The 12,087-nt window shown below is 34.0% G+C and overlaps 1 protein-coding gene across 1 annotated transcript in view; it reads left to right on the top strand.

Annotated features, from left to right (window-relative positions):
- The window catches only part of LOC148941581 (uncharacterized), a 194,480-nt gene that overhangs the window by 9,706 nt on the left and 172,687 nt on the right, over positions 1-12,087 (top strand). The window lies entirely within an intron of this gene.

Here is a 12,087-nt window from a genome sequence, read left to right as displayed (position 1 = left end):
CTATTTAAGATATGTATTATTATAACGAATCTCTTTACGAATTTTTATTTTTCTTGTTATGACATGGAGGGTTTGAGAGGAAAGGGGAGATGGGAGGCAAAAGAGGATTTGTTTGGCCCTTTTAGGTTTGATTCAGAAAACAACACTAGAAACATGTTCAGAAGGAGGGTAGCTTTCAAATGATGTGCTGTTTGATAAGCTTTGACAAAAAGCAAAAAACCTCATTTGGTCTACCTCTAGACTACTTCCATAACGATAAAAATTAAATATAATTGAATATAGTCATGCAACACCTCGTTTGAAAGCTCCTGACATAAAGATTTTAAATATATAAGTCTTATGCAATAGTTTTCGAACCAAATTTGAATTTGCAATATTTTTCTTAAGGAGGTACTTATATTCAGGGGTAGGGTGGTATATGGAGCTAGGACATTCCTAGGCAATGAAAACTTCTCCATTTAAGATGTATGTTACTATAACAAATCTTTTTACGAACTTTCATTTTTCTTGTTTTGACATGGAGGGTTTGAGAGGAAAGGGGAGATTGGAGGCAAAGGAGGCTTTGTGTGGTCCTTTTAGGTTTAATGTAGAAAACAACGCTAGAAACATGTCCAGAAGAAGGATAGCTTCCAAATGATGTGCTGTTTGATAAGCTTTGACAAAAAATTAAAGACCTCATTTGGCCTACCTCTAGACTACCTCCATAACAGTAAAAAGAAAATATATATAATTGAACATAGTCATGCGACACTTCATTTAAAAGCCCCTGACATACAGGCTTTAAATATTCATGTCTTATCCAATAGTTTTCGAACCAAATTTGAATTTGCCATGTTTTTCTTTGGAAGGTACTTATATTCAGGGGTGGGGGGTTTATGGAGCTAGGGCAATCCTGGGCAATGAAGACTTCTATATTTAAGATAGATCTTACTATAACGAATCTTTATGAATTTTCATTTTTCTTGTTTTGACATGGAGGGTTTGAGAGGAAAGAGGAGATGGGAGGCAAAAGAGGATTTGTGTGGCCCCTTTAGGTTTGTTTCAGAAAGCAACACAAGAAACATGTTCAGAAAAAGGGTAGCTTTCAAATGATGTGCTGTTTGATAAGCTTCGACAAAAACCGAAAAACCTTATTTGATCTACCTCTAGACTACCTCCATAAAGATAAAAAATAAAATATAATTGAATATAGTCATGCGACACCTCATTTGAAAGCTCCTGACATAAAGATTTTAAATATCTAAGTCTTATGCAATAGCTTTCGAACCAAGTTTGAATTTGCCATGTTTTTCTTTGGGAGGTACTTATATTCAGGTGTAGGGTGGTTTATGGAGCTAGGACGTTCCTAGGCAAGGAAAACTTCTCCATTTAAGATGTATGTTACTATAACAAATCTTTTTACGAACTTTCATTTTTCTTGTTTTGACATGGAGGGTTTGAGAGGAAAGGTGAGATGGGAGGTAAAAGAGGACTTGTGTGGCCCTTTTTGGTTTAATGTAGAAAACAACGCTAGAAACATGTCCAAAAGAAGGATAGCTTCCAAATGATGTGCTGTTTGATAAGTTTTGAAAAAAAGGAAAGACCTCATTTGGCCTACCTCTATACTACCTCCATAACAGTAAAAATAAAATATAATTGAACATAGTCATGGGACACCTCATTTGAAAGCTCCTGATATAAAGGTTTTAAATATTCCAGTCTTATCCAATATTTTTGAACCAAGTTTGAATTTGCCATGTTTTTCTTTAGGAGGTACTTATATTCAGGGGTAGGGTGGTTTATGGAGCTAGGATATTCCTAGGGAAGGAAAACTTCTGCGTTTAAGATGTAGGTTACTAAAACAAATCTTTTTACGAACTTTCATTTTTCTTGTTTTGACATGGAGGGTTTGAGAGGAAAGGGGGGATGGGAGGCAAAAGAGGATTTGTGTGGTCCTTCTAGGTTTAATGTAGAAAACAACGCTAGAAACATGTCCTGAAGAAGGATAGCTTCCAAATGATGTGCTGTTTGATAAGCTCTGACAAAAAATGAAAGACCTCACTTGGCCTACCTCTAGACTACCTCCATAACAGTAAAAATAAAATATAATTGAACATAGTCATGCGACACCTCATTTGAAAGCTCCTGACATAAAGGTTTTAAATATTCAAGTCTTATCCAATAGTTTTCAAACCAAATTTGAATTTGCCTTGTTTTTCTTTGGGTGGTACTTTTTTTCCGGGGTGGGGGGATTGTGGAGCTAGGGCATTCCTGGGCAATGAAAACTTCTCTATTTAAGATATATCTTACTATAACGAATCTCTTTACGAATTTTCATTTTACCTGTTTTGACATGGAAGGTTTGAGAGGACAGGGGAGATAGGAGGCAAAAGAGGATTTGTGTGGCCCTTTTAGGTTTGTTTCAGAAACCAACACTAGAAACATGTTCAGAAGAAGGGTAGCTTTCAAATGATTTGCTGTATATAAGCTTTGACAAAAAGCGAAAAACCTCATTTGGCCTACCTCTAGACTACCTCCATAACAATAAAAAATAAAATATAATTGAATATAGTCATGCGACACCTCATTTGAAAGCTCCTGACTTAAGATTTTAAATATCTAAGTCTTATGCAATAGTTTTTGAACCAAATTTAAATTTGACATGTTTTTCTTTGGGAGGTACTTATATTCAGGGGTAGGGTGGTTTATGGAGCTAGGACATTCCTAGGCAAGGAAAACTTCTCCATTTAAGGTGTATGTTACTATGACAAATCTTTTTACGAACTTTCATTTTCCTTGTTTTGACATGGAGGGTTTGAGAGGAAAGGGGAGATAGGAGGCAAAAGAGGATTTGTGTGGCCCTTTTAGGTTTAATGTAGAAAACAACGCTAGGAACATGTTCAGAAGAAGGATAGCTTTCAAATGATGTGCTGTTTCATAAGCTTTGACAAAAATGAAAGACCTCATTTGGCCTACCTCTAGACTACCTCTGTAACAGTAAAGATAAAATATAATTGAATATAGTCATACGACACCTCATTTAAAAGCTCCTGATATAAAGATTTTAAATATCCAAGTCTTATCCAATAGTTTTTGAACCAAATTTAAATTTGCTATGTTTTTCTTTGGGAGGTACTTATATTCAGGGATAGGGGGGCTTATGGAGCTAGGACATTCCTAGGCAATGAAAACTTCTCCATTTAAGATATATCTTACTATGACAAATCTCTTTATGAATTTTCATTTTTATTGTTTTGACAAGGAGGGTTTGGGAGGAAAGGGGAGATGGGAGGCAAAAGAGGATTTGTGGGGCCGTTTTAGGTTTGATGTAGAAAATAACCTTTGAAACATGTTTAGAAGAAAGATAGCTTTTAAATGATGTGCTGATTGATAGCTTTTGAATAAAAAATGAAGCAACAAAATTGGTCTGCCTCTACCTCAATAGACCTAACAGTCAAAATAATATTTTTTTTAATATAGTCACGTAACACCTCATTTGAAAGCTCCTGACAAATTAATTCCAAATAACAATGAAAAATTATGTCAAAAAAAATATTTCAGTCATTAATTTAAGTTCACGCTTATATTTGTACTTTTAAGTAAAATATCAAAACAGCAAAAAAATTCAAAAATTTAGTATCAGTTGAGGGCTGTAAGTGTCAGCAGTTTTTTTAAAGGATAATTTTTATTTTCAGAGCTATAGGGTAAGCAATTTTAGGTCAGGGAGATAAACCCGGAGATGGGAGCCAGGAGATAACTTCATCCTGGTCAGGAGCCTACCTTTGTAACAATGTCATTGATTTAGCCTACAGACTGAGCTAGACTATAGGCTAGGTAGGCTAATCCTAAAAGTGATTTTTCATTATTGGCTACAATTATGCCTTTGTGCAACATTCTACTTTAGCTACTTTTGACTATCGTGGAAAGGGGTTAGGTTAGGAAAATGAAACTTTCAGGAATGGGTCTAGATGCTAGAGTCCTGGGATGGTATTTTGAAGTAGGTCTACCTACCATCACTCCTCCCTCTAGAGTGTCCTGAAAATAGCCTATATGACAAGTCTATACCTATTGAAATTTTGACAAAACAACATTTTAGCCTACCTTAATTTTCAGTTATCAGTTTCTTTTTCTCTGGCCTTAGTTCTGAAAATGCAATTCCTTTTTTTGGGTCATAAATTCAATATGTAACCTACACTGGTAAATTTTTGTTATTCATATTATTGACTTGAGAATAAAGTAAACATACCACTCCATGCCTTTTTTATGCTCTTTCCAAATATAATAATCATTTTTGTTGCAAATGAATTTTACCCCCAACCCTATATATACCAGTTCAGGGTATATATTTGCAAATTTATTTCTGATTTAAACAAGAGGTTTGTTTAAACTTTCCCCCCCCCCCGAATGTGCAAATATATACCCTGAATTGGTATATATAGGGTGGGGAGTCCAATTCGTTTCCCACAAAAATGATTATTATATTTCAAAAGAGCTAAAAAAGCATCAAATTGTATGTTAACTTTATTTGTAAGTCAATAATATGAAAACAAAAAATTTAACCCTAAAACAACCTAGGTATCTCTTATTCCCCCTAAACCCCAAAAAAATAAAGTTTAATTATGGTTCCAGAGTGAAAAACCCTTTGTTTTAAAGCATATAGGCATTACTTGGTAAAATGCCTATCTGATCTTCAATACAATTGTTGAATGTTTATTGGCTACTAGGGTAAAGGTACTGATGATTCACACTGTGTCTTGACAATGACAAACACTGAATTTTAAGAGGAGAGGGACCTATGGTATCACTCTAGAAATTTGGTTTTGTTCTTGTGTTATAACGTCTGTGCTGTAAGTGTGTTTATAATATGAGTTGTTCTTATTTATTTAGTTTTTATTATTTTGTTTTATTATTTTTTTATTTTTGTGTTTAGTTGTTGTGTTTTTTTTTTTTAATGTGTGTTATTTTTTAAAACAGTTTTTTCTTGTTTTTTTTTCTCCCATTGAGAAAGGCTCCCAGACATGGGGCAAACATATTGGGAATATATTTTTAATTATAGTTTTGTTTTTTTTATTTTTTGTTTCACTGTTTTCTTGAACTTAAAACCTATTTTTTATTGCTTAATTTTTTGTTAAAAGTGTGATATAGGTCTCTTTATAAACGTTGCCTGGAATGGCCCACTTTGTTTAAGCTTTGATGGTCCAGCAAAGATTTCTTTGTTGTTCATAGTTAAAGTGTTGTCAATATTTGGCTATTTCAAACTTAGTGTATGAGTTTGATCTACTTTTAAAAATTTAATCTGTCTATCCTTTCTCTGGAAAGTCCAGAATTCTTGGAATATGCATGTCCTATTTAAGATTATTACAAATTTGTGACACCAAGGAGTATAACATGTTTCATTAGCATTTTGGGTGGAATAGGAATTCCACACTAATTAGGGAGGGGTTCATAGAGGATATTTTGTATTTTACAGCTTTGGATGTATTTGAAAGAAAACATGTATAGAGTTTATTAAGAGATGGTCTACTTCAAATCTATTCAATTATAAATAAATTAGGGTGTTGTGATAAACCCAATCAAAGGCTTAAAATTTTGAACATAGCTTGAGGCCAGGCGGCAGTTCCTCAGATAATGGAAAAATCTAGCATAAAATCAGTTAAACTATGATAAAAAAACAACTTTTTTAATGTTTTTTTCATGTTTAATATTATTACAAATAATAATCATCAAAACCTCTTGTTATTGTTAAAGTACCCATAAATTCAACAACTATATTTTTGTCCAAAGACCCTTGAATATCCACACCAATTATTTCTCATTTGTTTTACATGTTCAGTGAAGTTTTGATAGAGTCATCTATATTTTGACAGGGCCCATTGCTGTCTGTCAACAATTTGTACAAGGTTACTACAAGATATTCTCAAAAGAATTGAAGCTTATAATAGAAGCCAATAATAATCTACATTTGAATTCAACTGAAGGAACATCTTTAGTTGGTCTGGTATTCCACTACATCTGACAAGAATTTTCAACACTTGGAACATGGTTTTGTCAACATAATATTAGCTGCCATTTTAACTTAATTTTATCAAGACAAAATCCAATATTCCTACATTTTAGAGAAGATCAGATGTATTTTGATGCATTGTTGCTTATCCCAACTTTTTTTGGCCAAAAAATTACCAAGTAATGATAGTTTGAACATTATGTAGCTAAAAAATTGTCAGGAGCTCATTTTGTGTTGAAAACAGGAAACTGATTGAATTGAATATTCTTTTCTTATCTGGATGTATCAGATATAGTTTCCACGTTTTGCATTGTCAAAATATAATGACACCTTCAATAGTTGGTGGTCCAAGTCACCACTAAGCAGAGATATCCTGTTTTTAAGGAAAATTTTGACTGTGGTTCCAAAATTGTACTATTGAACTGTTGGTACCTTTACCCTAAACAAGTACCAAAAATAGTAATTTGTATTTGTGAATCAACTACAAATGGTAAGTTAATTGTTTCTCACTAGCAAAATTTTTTAGAAACACTTTTTAAACTTTTGCTTACTATGACCAGTTTTGAGACTTTTAGCCCATTAAGGGCTCAAAGTGCAATTTTTCCTATAGGCAATTATTGAATTGTGAAAAATTATAAAAAGAGGTATCAAGTGATGTATTCACAGGGGTTGTACAAAGGTCCCTAAGTCCATAAAATTCCAAAGGTCCCTAAAAAGAAAAATAGTCCCTATTTCTGTTCCTCTTTTTTTTATGTAGTCCTTTGTTGCCTACAACAAATTAGTCTTTAGCCAATGCCATGGAGTTTGTGTATCTCACCCCACCGTCTAGGAGTTATAGTGCATAGCAGGGGGTTTTGTTGTGCCATCTACTTCTAGTTATTTAGTATTGATGTTGCATAGATAGATAGATAGTTGCATCCAAGGCATCACATCAGTGACGGCGTTGTGTAAGCTATGGTAGGTGGCAAATAGCTTCTGTTGCTGACATTGCCCAGGCTGAATCTTAGTTGCGTTTGATTTAGTAAACTTAGTTAACTAAGAAGTTTCCTTTGTTTTGCTTTTAGAGTTTTATTTGCCATAGAGTTAACTGAGAAAGTTAGTTTGAGCTCCTTGCCAGAAATACTTATTACATATCAAAGAACAAAGAATTTTTACTAGTAGTATCATTGCTAACTTTTTAGTTAACTTAGAATCCGTTCGTCAAATAAAACGTTCAAAGTTAACAAAGAAACAAATAAAACTGCAAAATCTACTTGTTTGTGTTATTAGTTAACTAGGAAAGTAAATTAAACAAGGCTCTTGTAAAGGGTGGCGAGGTCATTATTGCTATTGGGCAGCCGTGCAAAAAGTGGGGTAGCAAAGTAGCAATGCTACCTGGGAGTTTTCAAATTTGTTGGCAGATTTCATCTGAAAATACCATTTTTACATGTAAAAATAATTTTTGCTCAAAGAAAGGCTGTCAGAACCCAAGTTATTCTGCTTAAAGTGTTGGTAGCTTTTGGAAGTCTGTCGAATTCCACTACTGGCTGGCAGCAGCTTCAGAACTTTTCTTTACCTGACTCCCCCTCCTTAACACTCAAGTATATAACTCAAACTGTATATTTCCTATGAGCTTTTCTGGATATATATTTTGTTACAGCTGGTCCAGTTTACAGATAGGCTACACAGTTTTAAACAAGAGTGATGCTAACAACCTAAAGTAAATATGGCAATTTTTAAAAGATTTGTAAATTGTTTTTTAATTGGGTCATGATGAATCAATGTCTGTGGATTTTATACCTTCAAAAAATGAAATTATAATCAAATAGTGAGTTTTTAATGATGCTTGCTAATTAAATGAAACACACTCAAGAAATACGCTTAGGTTAAATCTCACAAAACCGGTTTCACAGCATACAAAGACAAGAAACAGGTGATAGAATGTGTTGGACTTATAAAATTTGGGCTATATATTTGCACATTGCAGGGGGGGGGGCATGAAAAAGTGGGGTAGCATAGTATCAATACTACTTGGCAGTTTTTTTGCCTAGTAAAATTTGTTGGCACATTTTGTCTGAAAATACCAGTGCTTTGACTAATCGCCGAATTTTCGGGTATTTCCCCAAACGTCTGTTCTCGAAAAAAAAATCGGTTCCCCAAAATTCCGCTTTAGTTCAGGGTTGCCACCCCTAGTGATTTATCACTACTGACAATCCACCCCTAGTAACTATCACTTTATCTTAACTTGACATAATTTTTTCACTACTTTCCAAAGTTTTGTCTCAATTATTTATTACATATAAAAAAAAAAACAGAAATAGACCAGTGATTTACTGACCTTTCTTCTTATGCTAGTAAAGGCATAATTTTTAGGCTCTAGGTGTTTAACTAAAATAACGCTTAACACTTGGAAAAAAAAAACATTGAAATGAAACATTACATTTACTTTTTACTGGGATTTTTTTTTTTAATTTACAGATACCTCGCTATTCTTCTGTAATATTTAGTGGCCATATAACTAGAAAGAATCGTTTTCTGATTTCAAACTGTCTAAATACTTTACCACCCCCCCCCCCCCACACCCCTTTATGCGCAAATACATAGCCCAAATTATATATATCCCATATATTCTGTTTCTTGTCTTTGTCTTCCCTCTTGCTAAGCTGAAAAAAAATAATGAAGAAACTGGTTTGCTCTCAAGTTTTACACAGCATAAACTTCAATGAGTGGCCCATAATACACAAGTATGGCATACAGCAGTTTTCCATTTGCGTTGATATAGGTAGGTTGAGAGATGAATGGGCTCTGATGCAATTGGAGGAAGAATCTCGAGACCTTTGTGACAAGCGCATTGATACTTATTGGCTTCACCTCCTTACACGTAGGAAGGATAATAGCTACCCAAATCGGACGAATGTTATATGGTCCAGTCTCATCATTTCGCATGGAAGAGCCAGTGTAGAAAGGGGTTTATCTGAGAAAAAAAATATGCTTGATCAGCATCAAAAACTGATGCTAGAGAGAACCCTTAATGCTAAATTGACCATTAAAGATGCCCTAAAACCATACTGGGGAAAAGTAGAAGTGTACCGGATATCCTCTGAAATGATGTCCTATGCTAAGTTTGGGAGAATGGCTTACAAGAGGTACCAGAAAAGCTTAGCATCTAGAAAATCCAAAGAGGAAAAAGAAGAAGAGAAAAACATTGCAAAAAAAGAGTGTCTGGCGTTGACCAAGAGGTTTGACAAAGATAAGGAATCCATTGATGCTTTGGAAAAGAAAATGAAGGAAAAGAAAGCAGAGCTTTCTGCTCATTAGAAAATTTCTGACTTCTCGAAGAAGCTACGATAAACCTGTATAGGGGCTTCAAATCAAACGACCTGGTTGGACTACAAGTTGCCAAAGCTATGCTAGATAATCTGAAAGTCCAGCATGATAAACATAAAGAGTTGAAAGCTGCTGTGGACAAAATTGAATCGACACTAAGCAAAAGGAAATAGAACCTACTCTCAGAGGTGTAAAAAAAATCCCTATGAACGGACCTTAATAAACTACTGCCACTCCTATTGTTTTTATTGATCGTTTAATGTTTTTTGATGTGTGAACTATTGTATTGGAAATACTTGAACGTTACATAAATGATACTGCATAAATTTTAATGGCGACTTTGTACAGGTGTAATGTTTACATGTTTTAATTGGCTGCTAATGATTGTCAAGTATTATCATTGAATACGTTGTGGCTTTGATCTCATCTAACCAAAGGGAAACACCTGCTGAGTCATGGTTCAACTTTAAAGTGGGCATATGGACTTTCTGTTTTTTTCTTTTACCAAATCCCTCATACTCGAATTTTTATTATCGAATTTATTATTATCTTTAATCGTCGCCGAGGGTGAGGAGGTGCAGCCACTTAGTCAATTAAGTTTGACGAGTAAGATTGAAAAATAAGCTGTACAACTATAAAGTTTTATTAAAAATATATCAACATGTCATTCACACAACACTAGCACAGCCACTTGCCAGCAATTCGCCACTAAACTACTACGTTAGGACTCGGGGCACCACTTTTCACACGATTTGATGCCCCAGAGACAAGTATGAGCTATTGAGAATACATGGGTAAGAAAAAAGCATTTGAACGTCAGTTAAAATTCCTTGAAACGTCAAAACTGCCCAAGTGGTCCTTGAGAAAATTTTTCAATATAATGTTGAAAAAAATTTGTTTTCGGTTGCAGAGTACTAAGTTACTGTTATTCTGGTTTATAAGATTTGGTTGAGGTAATCCAAATATTCGACCTGATGGTTTGAAATCGTGAAAGGGGGAGGTAAGTTTTGGGAAAAATTACTACACGTCTAGATATTTACTTTAGAGATGCCTGTAACTGTATCCCATACAAGCAACAGCGAACCCAGGCTTTTCAGTAGGTTAAAGACTTGGTCACTATTAGACTGCTTGAGAAGCTGCTATGGTAAAAAGAATGCAGCACAATAGACTGTTAGGACAGCAGAAACAAGGCAGTCTTTATCAGCTGCTTGACTAAACAAGTTAGTCTGTATAGTGGTATTTAGCTTTTTCCATGAGCTTTCAAGGATTGTTGACTAATGGTTTCTTTCATGTTAACCGGAAGGTCACGACGGCTACTGTTCTTTGGTTTGCTAACCTCGTTACTAAAATGCCGTCCCGATCTGGTTCCTATTTCGTTCTTAGGAAGGTCCCTAAATCCCTAATTTTGGACGTTACTGACTGTACGACCCCTGTATTCACTTTTATTCTAGCTAAATTGTTTAGTAAACTACAAATTACCCAAATCAGAAGCTCACCTCAATTGATATTTTTGCCCCTCTATGAAGAAATTTGGACCTTCTAAGGGGGAGGGGGCATATGACCCTAGAACAGTGTTGCGGAAGTAAATAATTACAAGTATTTAAATATATATTTAATTACTTTTCAACATAATTAAATACGTATTTAATTACAAATTAGATCAAGAAATTTAAGTATATATTTAATTATCTTTTTCTATATTTAAATACAAATTAACTTTTTCCAATATTCCTAAATACTTTTGTCTATCAAGCAAAGTTTTCAAGAGTATACTCCCAGATATGAAAAGAATATTCATTTAAATCGGTTTCCTGTTTTCAACACAAAATGAGCTCCTGACAATTTTCTAGCTGTGTAATGTTCAAACTGTCATTGCTTGGATGTTTTTTTGGCAAAAAAAAAGTTGGGATTAGCACCAATGCATCAAGATACATCCGATCTCCTCTAAAATTTAGCCATATTGGCTTTTTCTTAATTAAGTTAAGTTAAAATCGCAGCTAATATTATATTGACAAACCATGTTCCAAGTGTAAAAAAATTCTTGTTTGATGTAGTGGAATACCAGACCAACTAAAAATGTTCCTTCAACCAAATTCAAATGTAGATATTGGCTTCTATTATGATATTCATTTCTTTTGAGAATATCTTGCAATAACCTTGTCAAAATTTTTGACAGACAGCAACAGACCCTGTCAAAATATAGGTGACTCTGTCAAAACTTCACTGAACATGTAAAACAGATGAGAGACAATTGGTGTTCAAATTCAAGGGTCCTTTGACTAAAACATTAAAAAAAGTTGTTTTTTTGTTGTAGTTTTACTGATTTTATGCTTGATTTTTCCATCATCTGAGGAGTTATTGCTTGGTCTTATGCTATGTTCATAGTTTTAAGCATTTGATTTGGTTGATCACAACACCCTAATTCATTTATCACTGAATAAATTTGAAGGACACCCTCTCTTAGTAAATTTTATACATGTTTTCTTTCAAATAGATCCCAAGCTGTAAAATACAAAATATTCTCTCTGAACCCCTCCCTAATTAGCATGGAATTCCTATCCCACCCAAAATGTTAATGAAACATGTTAAACTCCTTGGTGTCACAAACTTCTATTAATCTTAAGTAGCATATGCATATTTCAAGAATTCTGGACATTCCAGACAAAGGAAAGTCAAAACTAAATTTTTTTTAAAAGTGGATTAAACTGGTAGATTAACTTTGAAATGGCCTAATGTTGACAATACTTTAACTGTGAACAACAAAGAAATCTTTGCTGGACCATTAAATCTGAGAGGAA

This window comes from Artemia sp. Qi Xiang Cuo, chromosome 18 (assembly GCF_049724085.1).
Source record: "Artemia sp. Qi Xiang Cuo chromosome 18, ASM4972408v1, whole genome shotgun sequence".
In the NCBI taxonomy this organism is placed as follows: domain Eukaryota; kingdom Metazoa; phylum Arthropoda; class Branchiopoda; order Anostraca; family Artemiidae; genus Artemia; species Artemia sp. Qi Xiang Cuo.
This window is presented reverse-complemented; position numbering and strand designations above follow the sequence as displayed.